This window comes from Carassius gibelio, chromosome A23, assembly GCF_023724105.1.
Source record: "Carassius gibelio isolate Cgi1373 ecotype wild population from Czech Republic chromosome A23, carGib1.2-hapl.c, whole genome shotgun sequence".
Taxonomy (NCBI): domain Eukaryota; kingdom Metazoa; phylum Chordata; class Actinopteri; order Cypriniformes; family Cyprinidae; genus Carassius; species Carassius gibelio.
In genome coordinates, this window is record NC_068393.1 from 4,038,095 (window position 1) to 4,060,444 (window position 22,350).

Consider the following 22,350-nt stretch of genomic DNA (forward strand, 5'->3'; position numbering starts at 1 on the left):
AATACTGGCAGCAATGTGGAACTGCATGGAAATGTTGTACCTTCCAAACAAATACAATTCCTCTCAGTTGTGATGTAACACAAAAGCATATAAAACTAACTGCAATTGAGCAGACAGTGTTAAACAGATGAGTCACTGTGCACATGCACAAGAAAAAGCCAGCTATAATGGAAAAAAGACATCACATTAGCTAAGTTCTGTGTTGTAACTCCTTTGCAGAACTAGTTATGCAGTAATCTTAGCAACAAAGTCATTTAATCAGAGGTACTAACTACTTCATGACAGTCAGTGTTATCCAATGACATATGAAGAGCTGTGACTACATTTTACTGGAGCCCTATTCTGCTAAGAAGTCCATGCAGTAAAGCCTAATGTATACTTTAAAAAGTGTATTACAATAATTACAATATGACAATATGACAATTTTGTTGAGTTTATAATGTTATAAATTTATCATAATGTAATATTTGTTATTACATTATGACCAAATATATATTTGATAGATAGATAGATAGATAGATAGATAGATAGATAGATAGATAGATAGATATAAGCTTGAGAAAAGTATTACCAACATTTTATTACAAAAATCAAGTCATCTTTATTTATATAGTGCTTTATACAAAACAGATTGTGTCAAAGCAACTAAACAACATTAATTAGGAAAACCGTGTGTCAATAATGAAAAATGTCAGTTAAAGGCAGTTCATCATTGAATTCAGTGATGTCTTCATTCAGCTCAGTTCAGTTTAAATTGTATCTGTGCAATCATTTGCAATCAAGTCAACGATATTGCTGTAAATAAAGTGTCCCCAACTAAACAAGCCAGAGGCAACATCAGCAAGAAACCCAAAACTCCATCGGTGACAGAATGGAGAAAAAAACCTTGAGCTTTTTTTCAGGCTCAGTTGGGGGCCAGTTCTCAATTCCAAGCTGCAGCAAAGTCAGATTGTGCAGAAGAATCATCTGTTTCCTGTGGTCTTGTCTTGGTGCTCCTCTGAGACAAGGTCTTTACAGGGGATCTGTATCTGGGGCTCTAGTTGTCCTGGTCTCCGCTGTCTTTCAGGGCAGTAGAGGTCCTTTCTAGGTGCTGATCCACCATCTGGTCTGGATACGTACTGGATCCGGGTGACTGCAGTGACCCTCTGATCTGGACACAGACTGGATCTGGTGGCTAGGGTGGCCTTGGAATAAGAGAGAAACAGAATAATATTAGCTTAGATGCCATTCTTCCAACGATGCAGCAAGTACAGGTGTTATGGGAAGTGTTTCAGGTTCCTGTTTACCTAATTAATGCAGCCTAAAAATCCTTTAATGGATTTGGATATTAAAAGCACTTTAGTATGTTATGTGTAAGCCAGGTTAAAAAGATGGGTCTTTAGTCTAGATTTAAACTGCTAGATTGTGTATGCCTCCTGGACAATGTTAGGTAGGTTATTCCAAAGTTTAGGCGCCAAATAGGAAAATGATATGCCGCCCGCAGTTGATTTTGATATTCTAGGTATTATTAAATTGCCAGAGTTTTAAGAACGAAGCGGACACAGAGGACTACAATGTAACAAGAGCTCGTTCAAATACTGAGGTGCTTTATAAGTAATAAGCAAGATTTTAAAATCTATACAATGTTTAATATGTAGCCAGTGTGGTGTTGAAAGAACCGGGCTAATATGATCAAACTTCCTGGTTCTAGTAAGAACTCTAGCTGCTGCTTTTTGGACTAGCTGTAGTTTGTTTACTAAGCGTGCAGAAAATCCACCCAATAAAGCATTACAATAATCTAACCTTGAGGTAATACACACTTGGATTAACTTTTCTGCATTTGACGTTGAGAGTATAGGTCGTAATTTAGATATATTTAGTTTTACAAATGCTAGAAACTTGGCTTTCTAAGGAAGGATTGCTATCAAATAGCACACCTAGGTTGCTAACTGATGACGAAGAATTGACAGAGCAGCCATCAAGTCTTTGACAGTATTCTAGGTTATTACATGAAGAGTTTTTAGGTCCTATAATTAATACCTTAATTTTTCTAATTGGTATATTTTGCTGGGTCGCAAATAAACATACAGCTGAGTGTCATCAGCATAACAGTGAAAGCTAACACCATGTTTCCTGATGATATCTCCCAAGGGTAACATGTAAAGTGTGAAGAGTAAGGGCCCTAGTACTGAGCCTTGAGGTACTCCATTATGCATTTGTGATCGATATGATACTGCTGATACTCCTCTTCATTCACTGCTACAAATTGATGGCAGTCATATAAGTATGATTTAAACCATGCTTATGCACTTCCATTTATGCCAACAAAGTTTTCTAGTCTATGCAAAAGAATGTTGTGGTCAATAGTGTAGAACTTTTGGCCAATGTGAATTCCCGTAGATGCTCTTACCGCACGCATGTTTGATATATTTGCTTACAGGCAAAGAAATAATAATAAAAAAAATAATAAAAATAATAAAATCAAAAGCAAGATCATGTAAACTGTTACCGGCTATTGTAATATCAGCATCAGGTAAGATTACTCACGTTCATATGTACTCCGTTACATAATGTTTTAATTACATATTTACCTTCATGAAAATTAAACATATGGTAGGTTTAGCCTACTACACAAAAAATAAAATAAAATAAAGGAAAACAATTTAAACTAAAAAAAACACACATTAACATGGTTTTGCTATGTTGGCCATTTAGTATTTATTGTGTAATAATACTAATTAATGGCAATCATTCTGAATGAATGCAAGGCACGCATACAGAGCGTGTGATATCTGTGACACCCAGATGCACAAATCAGACCCTCCCACCTCTGTAATAAACACAGAGATGTTAGTCACGTTTGAATTGGTAAATTAAATCGCAGACGTCAGGTGGTAAGAATCTTCAAAAGTAGTTTAGAAAACTAGTCCTGTCCGAATAGGGCTTTTGTCTACACACTCACAAATCTCGCTTTCTTTTTTGTCACTTGGTTCCCTCCTTACCTTCTTCTCATCTGTTTATAGCTGCTTCCCTTTTTTTTCAGCTGACTCACATGGACATGGAAGAAATGGTTACAAAAAGTTACGAAATCCTGAGACTCGGTCATTGTTTCTGTGGAAAAAGAGCTCTGCAGTTTCTTGTTCTGAGAGACCGGTGTCCCTTAGTATTGTCACAACTCGGGGTAAGAGTGATTGAGTGTTTCTCCATCTCAAACAGTGGACAGAGTGACGATGCAGAAATGGCAGATGGAGAATGGTCTTAGAACAGAAGGTCATGACAGTGACCGCAAAACATGACATAGAGGAACAGACGTTTGATTTGTCAAGCTAGAGGGTCATTTTGGTTAATCTCAATCTCTGTGTACATTTGATGATTTCCTCAAGTTTGCTTGCCTAGACAATTTTTGTCTGTGTGGTTTCTGGTAGCAATACAGCTAAACAGGCAGGAATCCATAACTCTGCAGATAGGTTATTCCCATGGAAAGTGCCTTTGCTGCTGAGCATGTGAGGGCACTGGTGAAGAAATAGCAGACTCTTGGAAGGTTAATTGGAGAGATAGATCTAATAAAGAGAAGAAAAGATCAAATTATCACCGGTCAACGCAAAGTCTGGTTTATCTGATATGTAAAATATCTTAGACATTCATCTCAGAAATTGTATTTATTTATTCCCTGGAAAACTTTAGACTAATCTAAGATGATTATTAAAGTGTATTAAGAGCACCAACCTTTAAAAAACAATATCAATAATTTGCTCTCAAAATAATTTGATATGAAATATTTAGTTTTATTATACAATATGTGACTTGTTAATTTTATTAGACAAGACATATGTAAACATAGATTTGGGTAGGGGGGGATAGGGAATGTCCAAACTCACACTGGCCCAAATTAGGATGCCTAACACCAACTTTATATAATTTCATTCTGAATTCTGAAAATAAAACTCAGCCTATTTCTCTCAAATGTTCATTTGTCATGCTGCAACAAGATCCGTAATTATCAAGCGACTGTAATTTTGCATAGCTGAGCAAAAGTCTTCATCTGTCTATAAATGTGTCATCTAATATTTGAAAGATTCAGTACAGTGCAACTGGAGTCAAATTAATGTGGTTGGATGCTGCACAAAGTGAGGTACAATGACATTATCTAGGTTTGTCACAACCAATTGAAAGGTATTACTTTAGCTAGACTAAAGTATTGACATGACAATTTAAAAACGTTTTAAAAATTACAGCATAGGGTTGTCCCCTGCCTCCTTTAAATCTGTCTCTAATAAACAGCATGTGAGATTATTATGGTCTGTTTCTTAGGAGAAAAATGCATAAGAAGGCACTTGAGCAACGACCTAAATTTGATCTTTAATTAACCTTATTGCTGTTGAGTACAAACGTTTGAGATTTTCCCAACATGGTTGTATTAAGGCAGTTTACATTTCAAGATAATAAAATAGCTGGCACTTCAAGGACAGAACTGGTATTGTCCTGCTCAGAGGCACATGATACAAATATAAGGCAGACCAGAGCCAGTTGTAACTAGAACGAGTAGATGACTTTATTCCATGGAAACGGTAACATACTGTCTTATAAATTCAGAATGTGCACATACCCACCCTTGAGCACACATCACTCACATGAGTGACCAAACCCGGTGAACAGAGGAAGAGGCAGGAAGTTCCTTCTTTCACTTCCAGTCATGCTGCATGTAAGTATCTGTCTGCAGGGTGGAGTTATGGAGCAGTGTCGACTGCGGTCAGAACAGGATATCAACCGCTGTCTGCGTGTAGACGGAGGGAAGAAATCGAGAAGGGAGGAGGTGAAGGAGAACGAGATTGGGGAATCAGTGGTTTGAAACCATGGAAATGTACAAAGTCAAAGTATTAAGAGCAGTTGCTGTAAATGTAAAAACAAACACAGCTCAATAATATTGTTTATTAGACCTAGGCAAAAGGCAATAATTTCAGTTTCAGAACAATCAATTTAACACATGTAATGTTCCATTTAACAGATAATTTCTAGTTCAATTAATTTTTTTTATTCTAATTTTTAAACCAACAAGACCACCAGTTAACATAATAATAACCCCCCACTCCACTCCTTTTTCAAGAGTTGATCTTTAAGTGGGGAAATGATACAATCAATGAAATCAGCTTCAGTTGCATCAACTACCTGTCATCTGGACTGGTGGCTCTGGAATAAACTAGCTGCATCCTAAAAATAATGTGGCATTTACTGATTTTGCCTGGTTCAGCAAAATGTACTTCACAGAACAAATTTGCGTACTTTGAAAAAATGGTCAATACATGCATGTGAATGTTAAAGGGTGTAAGCATGAGACAAATTATGTCTATCAATGTGTGTGTGTGTGTGTGTGTGTGTGTGTGTGTGTGTGTGTGTGTGTGTGTGTGTGTGTGTGTTGAATTGCAGTGGGCAGCTTGTGGTGGAACAGAAGGTCTCTGCATGGTGGGCAGTGTGGGCGGACTTCGGGAATCACCGTGAAAAACAATAACGAGCCAAGGACACTTCCCAAGCAGGGGTTCAAAGATATGTGAGTGTGTGAGAGAGAATGCTTGTGGAAGTTTTAACATATTGGTTGACAAAGTAAATTCTTTTCAGTTACAAACAACTGTTCTCCTCACTATCATCCCTCTGTATCATTTCTCAAATGCTCTGGCTGGGTGCCAGTTGAAGTGGACAAAATGGAGCACTCTGCTATGGCTTGTGGTGCCTTGTGCTGGCATTAATTTGCTTTCTGGCCCACGCAGACAACAATGCTTGAAAGTCATATTTGGACTGAATTTGGAGCCTAATGTGTTGTTGTTTTAGCAGTAGTTGATTTTGTTCCACTGAGTATAAATGAATCCCTTCTTATACTTTTAACACACATCCTCAGCCTTGAAAGTGTTTGATATGTTTGGCTTCAAAACAGTATTTCTCATCTTTCTGTATATACATCCCCTTCACACACTCAGAGGATGAGACAGAGGATGGTTTGTTAAATGTAGTGAGTTCGGTGGCAGTAGTTTGGGAATAGTAGCAGCAATTTGTTTTCAAAACGCTGATGAGATCCAGATGTTTGGACATGCTTCTGTTTGGGAGTCCAGAGAGCAAAGTAGAGAGCTTAAAACAAATCTGTCTCGAGAGTGGCGTGAGATCTGTCATTTTCTGGTTTGAGAAAAATGGGTTGCAGTCTTCGAAACCAGTTGGTGGTTAAGTGTGGATATTCACAGTTCAATCGGGGAAGAGCTATTGATTTACAAGTTCCTAGTAGGCACGTTGTATTGCCTTCTGAGTATTTTTACACTCTAAATGCCCTGTGTCTATGCATGTATGGGCAGTTAAATGCATGTGTGCTTGTATTTATGGGCATTTGTATAGGCATGTATGTGTGAAGATCCTCTGCTGTATGTTCACAACCTCGATATGGTATTAGCTTGCTCACCAACTTGCCAACTTCATGTTGTCATTGTTTGGTACAGGACAGCACTCCTTCCTTACACCTTATTTCTGGGCCAATTCGGACTAGGCCTGGCACTGCCAACCAGAACTGATTTCACTGCAACATGCTGGGATGAGATCACATGTCCCTCCACAGGACAAGCGGTTTGGAAAATGCATTAATAGAGATCACCTACATTGTAATTTGGTCACCTCAACTCAAAATATTGAGACATTGAGTCTAGAGGTCTATGTACAATTTATGATTCTAGACTTAAAAAACCATCCTTCACCACATAGTAGATCCAAATGGTTATCTACTGGATATGAAAGATACTTTAGTTTAAGCTGATCTTTTTCAATGACCTATCAATTACAGAGGCAATTCCATTAAAATAGCCTCAATAGTAAGATGGCGCACTCGACTGCCTCAGTGCTTGGATATTCAGTGTTTGTACTGTTTTCGTAAATTTTTCCTGTTTCTCAAATATGATTTTATTTATTTTTTTACCAGGGATGAACTGCTGAACATTCGGCAGAACACTCCTCAAAATCTTCTACCAGATTTTGATTATTCAGATGTTTTGCTGAACGTTGTATTTGGTGGAGCAGCGGTACTCATCAAACCCGGCGTGCTGGTGAAGCTCAGGCAGCGTGGATTTCGAATGACCTACCATCATCCCATTCGTCCATCTGTCGAATCTCCACTCTCTACCCAACAGGTCAAGTCAAGTCACCTTTATTTATATAGCACCTTAAACAAAAAAGATTGTGTCAAAGCAACTGAACAACTTTAATTAGGAAAACAGTGTGTCAATAATGCAAAATGACAGTTAAAGGCAGTTCATCATTGAATTCAGTGATGTCATCATCTCAGTTCTGTTTAAGTAGTATCTTCGCAATCATTTGCAATCAAGTCAACAATATCACTGTAAATTAAGTGTCCACAACTAAGCAACCCAGAGGCGACAGCGGCAAGGAACCAAAACTCCATCGGTGACAGAATGGAGGAAAATCCTTGGGAGAGACCAGGCTCAGTCAAGGGGCCAGTTTTCTTCTGACCAGACGAAACCAGCAGTTCAATTCCAGGTTGCAGCGAAGTCAAATTGTGCACAATAATTCCTCTGATCTGGATACAGACCGGATCAAGTGGCTACGGTGACCACGGATTAAGAGTGAAACAGACTAATATTAGCGTATATGCCATTCTTCTAATGATGTAGCAAGTACATCAGCTGTTATGGGAAGTGTTCCCAGTTCTGGTTCACCTAATTAATGCAGCCTAAAAATCCTTTAATGGATTTGGATATTAGAATCGTAGTCTTAACAAGCTGGACCTTAGCACACTCAAAACTGTGGAAGTGATTGTTGACCCCCAATCACCATCACGTACAGCACTTCAGTGACAGTGGAAACATTCAGGTTCCTGGCCATCATTATCTCTCAGGACTTGAAGTATGACAATAACATTAAGTCATTTCACATTGTGAAAAAGGCCCAGCAGAGGTTGTACTTCCTATGCTAGATGAGGAGTTCAACATGCCAAAGGAGCTGCTGAACAGTTCTAAATACATTGCTTCAAAGCAACTGAACAACATTCATTAGGAAAACAGTGTCTCAATAATGCAAAATGATAGTTAAATGCAGTTCATCATTGAATTCAGTTATGTCATCTCTGTTCAGTTTAAATAGTGCCTGTGCATTTATTTGCAATCAAGTCAATGATATCGCTGTAGATGAAGTGACCCCAACTAAGCAAGCCAGAGGCGACAGCGGCGACAGCGGCATAGAACCGAAACACCATCGGTGACAGAATGGAGAAAAAAACCTTGGGAGAAACCAGGCTCAGTTGGGGCCAGTTCTCCTCTGACCAGACGAAACCAGTAGTTCAATTCCAGGCTGCAGCAAAGTCAGATTGTGCAGAAGAATCATCTGTTTCCTGTGGTCTTGTCCTGTTGCTCCTCTGAGACAAGGTCTTTACAGGGGATCTGTATCTGGGGATCTAGTTGTCCTGGTCTATGCTGTCTTTCAGGAAAGTAAAGGTTTATGTGTAAACATGCCTGGGAATAAAGCTCATTAATAGTAGTTTTCAACTATGTTCCTGGGCCCCCTTAACTGTGCACATTTTATATGTCTCTCTAAGCAAAAACACCTTGTTCAGGTCATCCACTCATTAGGAGAGCCATAATATTGGTGTGTCACAATGGGCAGTTGTGGCGAGTGGGGCGGGGCCGAGAGGCGTGGGAACGAGGAGTGAGGCCAGGTGTAGTGATTGAAGATGAGCTGCACCTGCGCCCCACCGCCAGTATCGAGTCCCACGTAGGAGATGGAAGGATATAAAACTGGAGCGACGACCGTGAAGGACGAGAGAGGACCAGGCCTGGGATATTATTTTATGTGTTTGCTTTTATTTGTGCGCGTCAGTCGCCGTGAGGGGCTGACGCGCTGTTGTGTTTATTTTTGAATATTATTAAAATGCTTTTTGATTGTGCGCTGGTTCCCGCCTCCTTCTTCCCGATGAGTATGGAGTGAATATTGTTACAGCAGTGTTCTATGGTCCAGGTAAAAGGTTGAGTACCATTGGTTTATGCAATTGAACCACTATTACTTATATCCAATACACCCACAATGGTTAATCAATGTCTTCAGGAGACAGGTTAAAGCTAAACTCTGCAGGTGCAGGATTAGACATGCCAGATTTTGACCAGGCCTACAGTGATCCCATTCATTGTCCAAAAAAAAAAAAAAAAAAAAAGAGATGAATCTGTGTACTGTCAGCGATGTAACAGTGTCTGGTCTGTGTTCCCTAGGTGCCCACTAGTGGTCTTACTTCCCCATAAAACCACCCCACTGCAGGCACTACATTTCCCACACGCCTTGTCAGTTTCATCACTGTTAATTGCACACACTGTAATTGCACTCAGCTGTCCCCACTTTCCCCATTTACACCTGTACATATATACCCGGTTTGTTTCTATCAGTTTCATGGAGTCCTTGTTTTATTTCACCCTGCTTTCTCGTGTTCCCTAGTGTTTTTCTTGTTTCGGACTGCTTTTGTTTATATTGACCTCTTGCCTGTATGGACTACGATTTTTGGATTCTCCTAAGAAACACTGCAATTGGATCTCTCTGTTTGTGTGTAAGTTTGTGACAGAAGGACTCCAGCATGGAGGTGCAGAGGGGGAGGTTCTAGAACCTAATCAGCCTCCGTCAAAAGGGGAGTGAAGTGGGTGGTCTAGCTCAGATCTTTTGGACGATGGCAGTAGGGCTGGGGTATAATGATAATGTAACGACAGATAAAAGAGGAGGAAGCAATTGCAGGCGATCAGATGTAGTTTATTGAGAAAGAGAGTCCAGGATGTTGGCAATGGCAAGGAAGGTCTACGGTGGCGTGAGATGAGCTGGGTGGTGAAGTCGGCGGTGCAGGTGAAGGTGGTCAATGGTTGAAACCAGGAACAGACCGGAACACTGACACGAGGACGACAACACTTAATCCACTCCAGCGCACGAACACGGAAGACGGTAATCCAACTAGGACACGAAGACATGAGTGAGGATCTGACAACAGAGAGAGAGCGAGGTGAGTATAAGTAGCTGAGGTGTGATGAAGATCAGCTGGAGCGAGACAATCAACACCCAGGTGATGACAATCAACTAAACGAGCACATGGAGACAACGTAAGTACAAAAACAATCACAAAACATGACACGGAGGAAACACTGGATTTCCTACCGTGACAGTACCCTCTCCCCTAGGACGTCACCTGACGTTCCCAGCCTGCTTTACCTGTAGATTGTAATCATCTATAAGGTGGTGATCCAATATGTCCCGAGCAGGAACCCAGCTTCTCTCCTCCGGACCGTAACCTTCCCAATCCACCAAGTACTGAAAACCGCGTCCCCTCCGTCTAGAGTCCAGAATACGATTAACCGAATAGGTGGTCTCCCCATTAACGAGACGAGGCGGGGGGGGAACCGGAGCAGGCGGATTAAGACGGGAAGAAATCACCGATTTAATTTTGGACACGTGGAACACGGGATGAATCCTCCTGTACGCCGGAGGAAGGCTAAGACGCACGGTTACCGGATTAATAATCTTGGTAATAGAAAACGGGCCAATAAATTTGGGAGCAAGTTTGTTAGAAACGGAACGCATAGGAATATTCTGGGTAGAAAGCCACACTCTTTGACCGACGACGTAACGGGGAGGCTTCGACCGGTGGCGATCGGCCTTAGCCTTGGTGCGCGACCTAGCCTGGAGCAGAGCTCTGCGAGCTCTGGTCCAGGTGCGGTGACACCTCTGGACTAGTGCGTGTGCGGAGGGGACCGAAACCTCGGATTCCGTACTGACAAAATTAGGTGGTTGGTACCCTAAACTACACTTAAATGGAGACATGCCCGTAGATGACACTGGCAAAGAATTGTGTGCGTACTCCACAACTGAGAGTTGCTGACACCAGGACGAAGGATTATTGGAAACCAAACATCGCAAAACCCTCTCGACATCCTGATTGGCTCGTTCGGTTTGACCATTGCTCTGGGGATGGAACCCGGAAGAAAGACTAACAGTCGCTCCTAACAATTTACAAAATTCTCGCCAAAATTTGGACACAAATTGGGGACCCCTGTCAGAAACCACGTCTGTCGGGAGGCCATGTATGCGGAAGACGTGGTCAATGACAGCTACCGCTGTTTCCTTGGCTGAAGGTAATTTGGGCAAGGGAATAAAATGAGTCGCCTTCGAGAACCGGTCCACTACGGTTAAAATCACCGTATTGCCTCTAGAGGGCGGGAGGGCGGTGATAAAATCTAGCGAAATGTGGGACCAGGGTCTTGAAGGGACAGACAGCGGTAAGAGTAACCCATCTGGAGGTCGATTGGAAGTCTTACCAATAGCGCAAACTGAACAAGCCAAGACGAAATCGTGGACGTCACGAGCCATACCAGGCCACCAAAATCGTTGCTTGACTAGAAATCTAGTTCTACTAACCCCTGGGTGACAAGCAACACTGGAACAATGACCCCACTGGAGAACGTCTGACCGTAACCCCTCCGGCACAAACAATCGGTTCGGTGGGCAACGAGCCGGGGGCGTTACCCCTTCTAAGGCGGTCAACACCTTCGATTCGACCTCCCATCTGAGCGCGGAGATAATGATGGTCCCCGGTAAAATGGGCTCGGGAGTAGCAGTACGATCGGAACGCTCAAAAAGACGGGATAAAGCATCGGGTTTGATGTTTTTGGAACCCGGCCGGTAAGAAAGTGTAAAATCGAAACGACCGAAAAACAATGCCCACCGAGCCTGCCTGGAGTTAAGTCTTTTGGCGGTTCTAATGTATTCGAGATTCTTATGGTCCGTCCATACAATGAAAGGTACACCCGACCCCTCAAGCCAGTGACGCCATTCTTCCAGTGCAAGTTTGACTGCCAACAACTCTCGATTGCCAATGTCATAATTAACTTCTGCAGGAGATAAACGGTGAGAATAATACGCGCACGGATGCACCTTTCCGTCTGAGGATGCGCGTTGGGATAACACTGCTCCTACCCCCACCTCTGACGCGTCGACCTCCACTATGAATTGACGTGAGCGATCAGGGGTGACGAGAATGGGAGCTGAAACAAAGCAGCTTTTCAGTTTGACAAACGCAGCCTCAGCTGCGTCTGACCACCTGAACGTCAAACTAGGGGAGGTCAAGGCGGTCAGAGGAGCGGCTAGTTGGCTGAAATTGCGAATGAAACGCCGGTAAAAATTGGCGAACCCCAGAAATCTCTGCAGGGCCTTGCGAGACTCTGGGGATGGCCAATTTACCACAGCCTTAACCTTCTCAGGATCCATGCGAACACCCTCAGTCGAAATGATGTGTCCTAGAAAAGAAACAGACTGTGCATGAAAAACGCATTTCTCCGCCTTGACAAACAATCCATTCTCTAGCAACCGCAGAAGCACTCGTCGTACGTGTTGCACGTGTTCCTGGAGAGACGAAGAAAAAATCAATATGTCATCCAGGTAAACATATATGAACAGATCGACCATGTCTCGCAACACGTCATTAACGAGTGCTTGAAAGACTGCCGGCGAGTTGGTTAGCCCGAACGGCATAACGCAGTACTCAAAATGGCCTCTAGGGGTGTTAAAGGCAGTCTTCCACTCATCCCCCTCCCTGATGCGGACCAAATGATAAGCATTACATAAGTCCAATTTAGTGAAAACGGACGCTCCCTGCAACCTCTCAAAAGCTGAAGACATAAGCGGTAAAGGATAGGTATTCTTTACCGTTATGTTGTTCAGCCCTCGGTAGTCAATGCAAGGTCGCAAGGATCCGTCCTTCTTTCCCACAAAAAAGAACCCCGCCCCCGCTGGAGAAGAAGAAGGGCGGATAAACCCCGTTGCTAGAGAACTGGATATATATTTCTCCATGGCCGCCGTCTCTGGAATAGACAAAGAATATAACTTGCCCTTAGGCGGAGAAGTACCTGGCAATAACTCTATCGCACAGTCATAGGGACGATGAGGAGGAAGAGAATCAGCACGAGACTTACTGAACACCTCCTTCAGGTCGTGGTACTCCGCGGGCACGCTAGCCAAATCCACTGCTTCCCCCTGAAACACAGACTCAGAAACATTAACACCAGCAGACAAAAGACAAGACAAATGACATTCCTCGCTCCAGCTAACCACAGATCCAAGGCGCCAATTGATCCTGGGGTTGTGTTTATGAAGCCAGGTGTGACCGAGAACGATGGGGGATTGAGGTGAGTCCGTGATGTAAAATGATATCTCCTCAGTATGGTTGCCAGATGTGGTGAGGGAAACAGGTAAGGTGGTCTGAGTGATGACTGGTAGTCTGTGTCCGTTGAGAGCAAAGGGTGCAATGGGGTGTTTGAGGGAGGTGAGAGGAATGTTAAGCTTACAAGCGAACTTGAAGTCCATGAAATTACCCTCTGCCCCAGAATCCAGCAAGGCGTGATGCTCGAGTGCGTGGGTGGACCACCGTAGACTCACCGGAAGGAGTGTCGATGTAGATGAGGTCTTCCTGGCAGAGATCCCACCCGATAGTAGCCTCCGTTTTACTATCGGGCTTGGTCTTTTACCGGACAACGCTGGATGTGATGTTCTTGACTGCCGCAGTATAAACATAGTCCCAGGGATCTCCGCCTGATCCTCTCCTCCCGGGAGAGCCGAGCTCGCCCCACCTGCATGGGTTCATGATCTCCCGGTGGGCTGACCGCAACATCTGAGCGCTGATACTGAGCCTCCGGTCTGTTCGCGAGAACTGTTCTCCCCCTCCGTCTGGTGGCTTGATCGAGTCGATTGTCAACTCTGATGGTGAGGTCAATCAGACTATTGAGAGAAGTGGGGAGCTCGACGGCGCGGATCTCCTGTTGGATGCGGTCAGCCAACCCATGCAGGAAGTGATCCCACTGCGCCTCTTCGTTCCACTTACACTCCGCCGCCAGGGTGCGGAACTCAATCGAGTAATCGGAGACGGACCTTTCCCCCTGACGTAGGTCCGTGAGAAGGCGAGCCGCTTCCCTCCCGGCGACGGAGCGGTCGAAGACCCGTCTCATCTCTTCCGAAAGGGCGTGGAACGAGGCACAGCAGCTGTCTTGGTTCTCCCACACCGCCGTCCCCCAGAGGGCAGCCCTTCCCGTAAGTAGTGATAAGACGAATGCCACCTTCATTTCCTCGGTGTAGAACGTGCGGGGCTGCATGGCGAAGTGCAGAGAACAATGAGACAGAAATGATCGACAGAACTCTGGCTCACCCGCATATTTCTCCGGGATGGGGAGGCGTGGTTCGGGCTGGGAAATCCCCCCGGAGACGATCGGCGGTGTGGGTGGCGTGGGAGGCGCAGCGGGTGACGGTTGTTGTTGGTGTTGCGTCTGGAGAGCGAGCTCGGACACCTTCGTCACCATTGCTTGGAAGGCTCGACCCATCTCATCTATCGCCTTGTCTTGGCGATCCATACGACCCACAGCTCGTTGCAGAAATTCTTCCAGATGAGATGGGGAGCGGTCGCCTGCTGCTTCCATGATGGTCAGATCCTTCTGTAACGACAGATAAAAGAGGAGGAAGCAATTGCAGGCGATCAGATGTAGTTTATTGAGAAAGAGAGTCCAGGATGTTGGCAATGGCAAGGAAGGTCTACGGTGGCGTGAGATGAGCTGGGTGGTGAAGTCGGCGGTGCAGGTGAAGGTGGTCAATGGTTGAAACCAGGAACAGACCGGAACACTGACACGAGGACGACAACACTTAATCCACTCCAGCACACGAACACGGAAGACGGTAATCCAACTAGGACACGAAGACATGAGTGAGGATCTGACAACAGAGAGAGAGCGAGGTGAGTATAAGTAGCTGAGGTGTGATGAAGATCAGCTGGAGCGAGACAATCAACACCCAGGTGATGACAATCAACTAAACGAGCACATGGAGACAACGTAAGTACAAAAACAATCACAAAACATGACACGGAGGAAACACTGGATTTCCTACCGTGACAGATAAGGCACTTAAAGACTTATTCAACACCTGCCTGGATGACCCTGTGCCTGAGCGGGATATGACGGGGCTGGAGATCCTGGACTTCTGAGGGTTCACCAGTTACCTACACCATCATTCAAAATGGGATACACTGACCACATCCGACTCTCCAGACACGATGGCCGACTCTATGCCGCTGTCTCCAGAAAAGATGGCCGCCAGCCCAGAACCACTGCCCAAGATGGCCTTCCACCCAGCGCCACTGCACAAGATGGCAGCCACAGTGAACTCTCCAGAGCAAGGTCCCCGTTGACCCTCCAGAGTCGAGTCAGTCCCCCGATGTCACCTTACTCATGGGTGAGTCTTCTAGTTAGCTCCTATCAATTAAAAAATGCTGCTTGATATACAGACTTGAAAGTCCTTCATCTGTTTTAGCTGTTGTTCCAGGCTCTTTTCTTTTAACTTCTTTGAGTTATTTCTTGTAGGCAATAAGTAACCTAAGGAAATAAATCCTACTTAAAGAATTTTACACAATTTTACTGGGGAATTGTGTAGACCAACAAATTATTAATTTATATGTGAGTTTGGAGGTCATAATTACAGCTTTATGTGTTAAGCGTTTTATTTTTGTGCTCCCCTACAAAGGAATACAGGAGGCCACTACTGCAACAATAGGAAGAACAGAGAATGTTCATTAGTTGTGTATTTAAGTTCATATGGATCTGTTAATTAGAAAGGTATTTCCTGGCAATTACAACTTATTCTATATGAGAAATCCATACATACAGTATCTTTTACCATCATTTGTTCAGTCGTTGTTCACAGACAAATTCCTGCATTGCATTTCTATCATTATTATGGAGTCACATGCACTCAATTTGTAATTGCAATGATTTTGTCATAGCTTGCATTACACTCAACAATGCTTTTAAAAGGGTTAAAAATTGTCAGGGGATTGAAGCAGCATAAATTCCAGACCAGATTTATCCCAAGATGGGATAACAAATATTTTTTTTTTTCTTGGCTTACAATGCCTGTCAATTAAAAAATAAATATTTAGTTATTTTTCTGCTTTCACTGAGCCCTAATTTCTTCGAGAGGAATTGAAATGTGCAGATTGGGATGTTGGTATATGATTAGGCATCATAGAGATAGTCATTTGCTCCCAAAATGTGAGGAGTATGCATCTGTTGAGGTTGGCGGTTAGTCGTTAAAACAAGCATGGTGTAATTAAAGAATAACACCGAGGAGTAAATGTAGTGGGAGATGATGAAGAAGTGATATAGAAGTAGCATCTCCATCAGATGAGTTTGGCTGTACAGCCATCCAAAGAAATAAGAGCAGGTTTTTTTGTTGCCCCTTTGAGGCCTAGAATGTGGGACTCCTACATCACGTCCTTGTGCTCTGCACACTGCTATCTTATGAGTAGATCTGTACATACATATAGGGGTAAAGGGAATTCCAGAAGAGGATGGAAGAGGGCAATAAAGTACAGGTAAATGTCACCGCATAAAATTAGTAAATTGTTGGTAATGGCCAGCTGCCACATAAATATACATTAAAACAAAATTAAAAAAAAGGCACCTCTCACTGAAAAAACAAAACAAAAAACCTTGTTCTGTCTGATCGGGGGCCTAACTCATTCAGCACTTTGGCTTTCTGTTTGTATGCCATATTATGGGCATACAAGTAACTGTGAAAACCACACGTGTTTTTGCCTGTTGAGGCAGTCAAACTATGGGCCAGCAGCTGAGAACTCTGCGTTTTACATTACTCACTACACTTATTCATTACACACTTCAGCTGTGCGAGAAGCTGCACCGTGACTACATTCACTGAATTCCTGTTAGCATGAATTACATGATGATGGAATTATTTCAAACATATTATGCAAAAAGAAAAAACGTTTGCCTTTTCTGTGTAGCTGGTTTCTGTCTGTTGGTTATCGTTTTCCCCCCTTATGGTGTTGTTTTGCTAAGTGTTTGCTGAATGCTTCCCTGGAGAGTCTTTAGGGTATTTTTTGTGCCTGTGGAGTATTTACTCAGAGATTGTGTGCATACGCTTGGTTGTGTAACTGCACACCCTCCACAGCTGTCAGATACTTGCAACGTTAGCCTGCAGAACAGAGGGAAAATCACCTCTCCTAAATGCCATCGAGATGTTGAGTCAGTGTTGTGCAATAACAAACCTTGAGTCCCCTAAACAGACTCATTTTCTCTACTTCTCACTTTCTCGGTTTCCCTTCAAGGGTGATTGCCTGTTAGAAAGACTGCTGCCTACAGTGGCATGCATGTGCCAGTGTTTGGAAATGTGCTGTAAGGTTTTATAGGGGTAACATGTTTTGAAAACTGTCTGTCAAGGAAAATATAGTCCACTTCAGCAAACACTTCAAATATGACTTAAAACCACTCAAAGAGGCCCCAATTGTCTCTCAAGGGAGCACACATATCCATAATAATATGCATTTGACACGGTTAGTGCCTTTCTCACTCTCATGTCAACACAACTGGAGGTATTTAGGTCATTTTAACCTGACAGATAGTTAGTGTTGGGGAAGTTACATTTAAAATTAGACAAGCTACTTGCATCATTAAACTACTCTTATTAACAAAAAACAAAACAAAAACAAAAAAAAAAAAAACACCCGAGAAAGTCTGCAATATTTTTTCTTGTCGTATTAAAATGAATCTTAACTTTAGTCATAGTTAAACATAACACTTTAAAATAAAACGTTATACGGTTGTATGTAAATAATATCTATAATATAACCTCGAGCAGATCTAGGCAGGTGGTGCTGGGGAAGGTGGAGAGTTCCCATGACACGCTGCAATGAACTGATTTGATACAAGTCAGAAATAAATGGGTTATGTAGATAGGAACAAACAATGATTGGATGAGCAATCAGCTTTAAGTAAACCAATCAGCTGCTCGGAAGAGTTTCATGACTGAACTATATGTGAAGAGTTTGGTTCCAAAACGCAATAAATCCATTTTGATTAATTTGAGTTAAAATGTGTTTTCTTAATCAAGAAAGTGGCAAGATGTAAACCACTATTTTCTGTTTCAAACGTTCACATATCATTTTTAGGTTATACTAACATTAAAAATTAAAATCCAGTTTCAAAAATTTTCTAATTTTCAAAGATTTATTATGAAACTTAATTTTCCGCCCGGAATTCAATAAATCTGATACTACTTTTTTTTTTTTTTTTTTTTTGTCAAAGTGCAACAAATCCATTTTAATCAATATGAAAGTTATTTTTCATATAAACTGATGAAAATACACAACATATTAAGATCCACATGACAACCTATGAACTTGGTCAATACTAATCTTTATATACAGGCACTGTACTAAGAACACATTAGTTAGTCATTACTTCCAAAATTAATTAAACGTGTCATCTTGTTAATGCTATAAATTAATTACAGCAATAAAATAAAATTTTAACATGAACAACATCACATTAGACCACATAAATTGACATTTACTTGCATTCAACTTCCAAAAGTGCATTCATCTTTGCCATGTTACATTCATTTAGTTGACTAGTGCTATGTGTTGTATTAATAAAACACTAACGCTGACAAGCTATGCAATATTGCGTTCATAACCAAATGCGATCCATCTAATGAATGTGATATACTGTAGCATAGCTTGTCAGTGATCTACAGCTCTGTGTATTAAAATAAGAATTTCCATCTGAAAGCACGTGATGGAGATTCACCGGTACTATATTTCACAGAACTGGCTTTAATGGACAGATGCACATGACTTTCACACATGTGATTTATTGTGCTGCCCTTGTTTGTTGATCACAACGTACAAAGTAGATGAGTAAAACTAGGATGTGGGTGTATTCAGAGTGCCACCATTACTGCCCGAAGTGTGTGGAATTGTGTGCTGTAATTGGTTGTCATTATTTACAGTGCGTGGAATGGTGCGCTGTGATTAGTTGAGCGGATATATCGCATTCTGCAAAAAAGAGGGACTGGCGCTTGTCGGGGTTTGAAAAAAAAAAAAAAAAGGGATAAAACGTGTCCAAATAACTCTGCGAATATTGCATTTTGCTTAATTTTAAAAATGATTTCTCAGTGCCGACAAAATGCAATACTGCTTTTGGCAGAAATTATTAGTATTAATATATATTTTTAAAGAATTTATCCTTTTTTTTTTTTTTTTTTTTTTTTTTTTTTGGAACCAACACTTCATATTTTAACCATAGGAGGGGATGTAGATTAGTAAGAGTGACTGGAAGGATTATGTTCTATTTCTGTTCTATTATGCAAGCATCAATGTCTTGCACTTGATGTGATCCGTAACTGGTAACAAGTGCAAGGAGATAAAGAGAGGTGTGGTGTGGGCCTTTTGGGCTTGTTGAAGACCAGTTGTGCCGCTGCATTCTGAATCATTTGTAGAGGTATGATTGTGAATGATAGAAGTCCAGCCAGAAGAGCATTGCAGTAGTCCAGCATAGAAGTGACAAATCACTGGACAAGAAGTTGTGTGCCGTTAGGAAGTGACTGATCTTTCTGATGTTGTGCAATGCAAGCCTGTATGATTCAGCGGTTTTTGCAATGTGGTCACCAAGATATCTGACCAAAGTTAATGGGGTAATTGTTGATGGACAGACGTTTGCTACTGCTCCTGTATTGAAATACTACATTTTAATTGGGCAGGCTGCACTTTTTTTATTATTTTAAGTTAAAAAATACATTGCTATTGTCAATGATTTTAGTTAGTTACGCCAGGGCTGCAACTATTCTCAGTGTAACAACATTTTCTAATGTAACATTATTCAAATGGATGGCCTCCGAGTGGCTCTCAACCAAAAAGGAGCTGTGTGAATCTGTCGCAGGTGGGCCTGTACTGTTGTACATTTTTACTGTGGTGGTTTACCCCAGTCGAACCTCTGGCTGGCAGGAAATGTTAACAGATGGCATGTATGCAAGTATTGTGAATACTCAAGGAATAATCCAACGTATAAGAGTAATTTACTCTGCCTTACATTCTAGAACGATCATCCATATGCAAACTAATACTGTACACGAGGACATATTTATTTATGATGCATTGAAAATGAAAGAATAAATCTTAAGTGAATGAGTGAAAAGACTTTGGTTTACCTCAAAGTACTCATGTGTGGCATTGGCTCCTTTCCTGACTGAGGTAGAGGAATTCTTCAGGAAAGCAGCTCTGCAGGCTGGATCAGCCTCAAACCACCTTCATTACGCAGTCTAGACAAGACCTCCAGGAACCCCACTGACAGGCTCCTTCCATCCCAACCGAACCTAACCCTCACCCCACCGACCTATCCCACTACATCTCCCTCCAATCACATCTCACCCCAAAAAGGTCAGGAGCTGGAGGAAGCCAGTTTTGTCCCAAAATATAGAATTTTTGATATTGGGAAGCAGGTGACTCAGATGACAAGCTGATAATGTCATTGCGTGTTAAAATGTTGGCCCATGATGCCCCTCTGGCACATTTGTGAGACACATTGGCTCTTTTCCAAACCCTAGTGAGCTGCCTATGTGGGCTGTATTTTATGGCATTATTGGTGCACTCCCAGCATGAAAGCTGTTCCAAAAGGTAAGCAGCATGATAAGATCATTTCTTTTGTGCCAACTTTAAAGGCAACTACATGTCAGCTAACTCTCATTAGAGCATGTGTAGACTGTAAGGTTAGGGTAAGTAGTATAAGTTGGCATACTTGCAAAATTACTAGCGACCACCAGAATAAAGTGTTAGTACTGTAGATATTGAGCAGATGGTCTACTAATACTCAAATGACTACTAGAAGACATGTAGTTGTAAAATTATTCATAGTTAGCTGAATGCCTAAAGTGGACTATCAAAATATAAAAAATAAAATAAAAATAAATATTATTATTTTTAATTGATTAACATTTCTATAACTAGTTTTACTACAAATACCAAGGTTTAACTATGCATTTTTTTTTGTTTTTTGTTTTAAAACCATGGCTATTTTTTGTAATGGGTTTGAGATTTAGAATATTGTATTATTAGTGTCTCACAATCATTCAAAAATTGATTTGAAACTGAATTCTAAATTTCAGTTAGAACTCAACATTAATTGGATACTTGTCACTTGTCTCCTTTAGTAACTGTTTTGCTTGTGGCTATTTCAAAACATTAACTTAACTACTTCAAATTATTCAAAGTAACTTTCACAAAATTGAAATGTGATGATTATTGAGACTATGAATGTGCTGCGTCAGAAAGCAATAAATAATGTGTTTAGCAATCACCTTATGTATGCACATATTGTGTACCTTTAATATTATACAATACGATAACACAAACCTGGGTCTGGGAAACTTGGTTCCATTTTTACATACACAGTGACAAGCATTTGCTGAGACATGATAGTCATAGTTTCTGTCTAATTACGAAACCACCAAAACTTTACCCTTTTGCCATGCACATCGCTTTCCATTCTGACTACTAGTGTCTGTGTGTTTTCATAATGCTACATGAAAGTGTCTTTCCACAATTCCACAGAAAGATATCTCGGAGAACACCCCAAAATACTGTATGTTGTGGAGACAGCATAGACTGGAGAGGTGAATAGGTGCATTAAAAAAAGCAAAAGAGAGAAGTGTGCTAGAGAGCGTGTGTGTGTGATTTGACAATGAATTCCAGTGTGATAACAAGTAACAGCTGCTGGCGTCTCAGTGGCCCTGCTCTCTATGAGTGTGTGTGTGTTTGTGTGTGTGTGGTTGAAGCTGTGGAGAAACCTTAAACACACATAATGTTCCAGAATGTAGATATGGGCCTGGAATTTGACCCATTATCCGAAACCTGAACCCTGCTAATGTAAAATGGCCCTGCCTTTAAAGTCAACATGCTGAAAAAAAACTACTATTCAAAGAAAACTGGCCAAATTGAATGAATTCACTTTGATATCAAATGCTTATTAATAAATTATTATTATATAAATCGAATATGTGCTTTTTAACTGGACCTTCTGTGGTCCTAATTGGACTTGTGGAAAGTTTTTGTCTAATTGATAGGCTAGTGTTGAATCTTGACACTTGAACCAGTCTGGATTAGCTAAAGCCTCTTAAGCAACATATGCACTACCTGGGTCAAACAACACAGGCATGATTTATTTACCAAATCATTGCCTCAAGCATTAGAAACAAACCTGGTTATTCTAGTTATTCTTCATTTAGCAAACCCTTTCATCCACAGAAACCAACCTTACACTTTTACTCTGGTTACCCTAGAGCAACTAGAGACTGACAGTGAAGTATGTTCTTGGGTTCGTTCTCCAGATTCCATAATGTCATCTGTCTAGTTGGAGTTGAGGCGTTCCTGTCCACATTCACTTTGGCTGGCAGATGTTCTTCCCTCACCACCCAGGAGTTTGAGATTATCTGCTTCATCTTCCTTGGGGAAGGAACCTTCTGGGGTTCTTGTTG

At 41.7% G+C, this 22,350-nt stretch overlaps 1 long non-coding RNA gene across 1 annotated transcript; it reads left to right on the forward strand.

The window, feature by feature from the left end:
* Window positions 1–3,815: 3,815 nt before the first annotated feature.
* Window positions 3,816–15,310, forward strand: LOC127944728 (uncharacterized). The gene is made up of 3 exons (XR_008150415.1): window positions 3,816–5,524; window positions 6,929–9,700; window positions 14,927–15,310. It is a non-coding gene; the product is annotated as an uncharacterized LOC127944728 (long non-coding RNA).
* The last annotated feature ends 7,040 nt before the right edge of the window (window positions 15,311–22,350 follow it).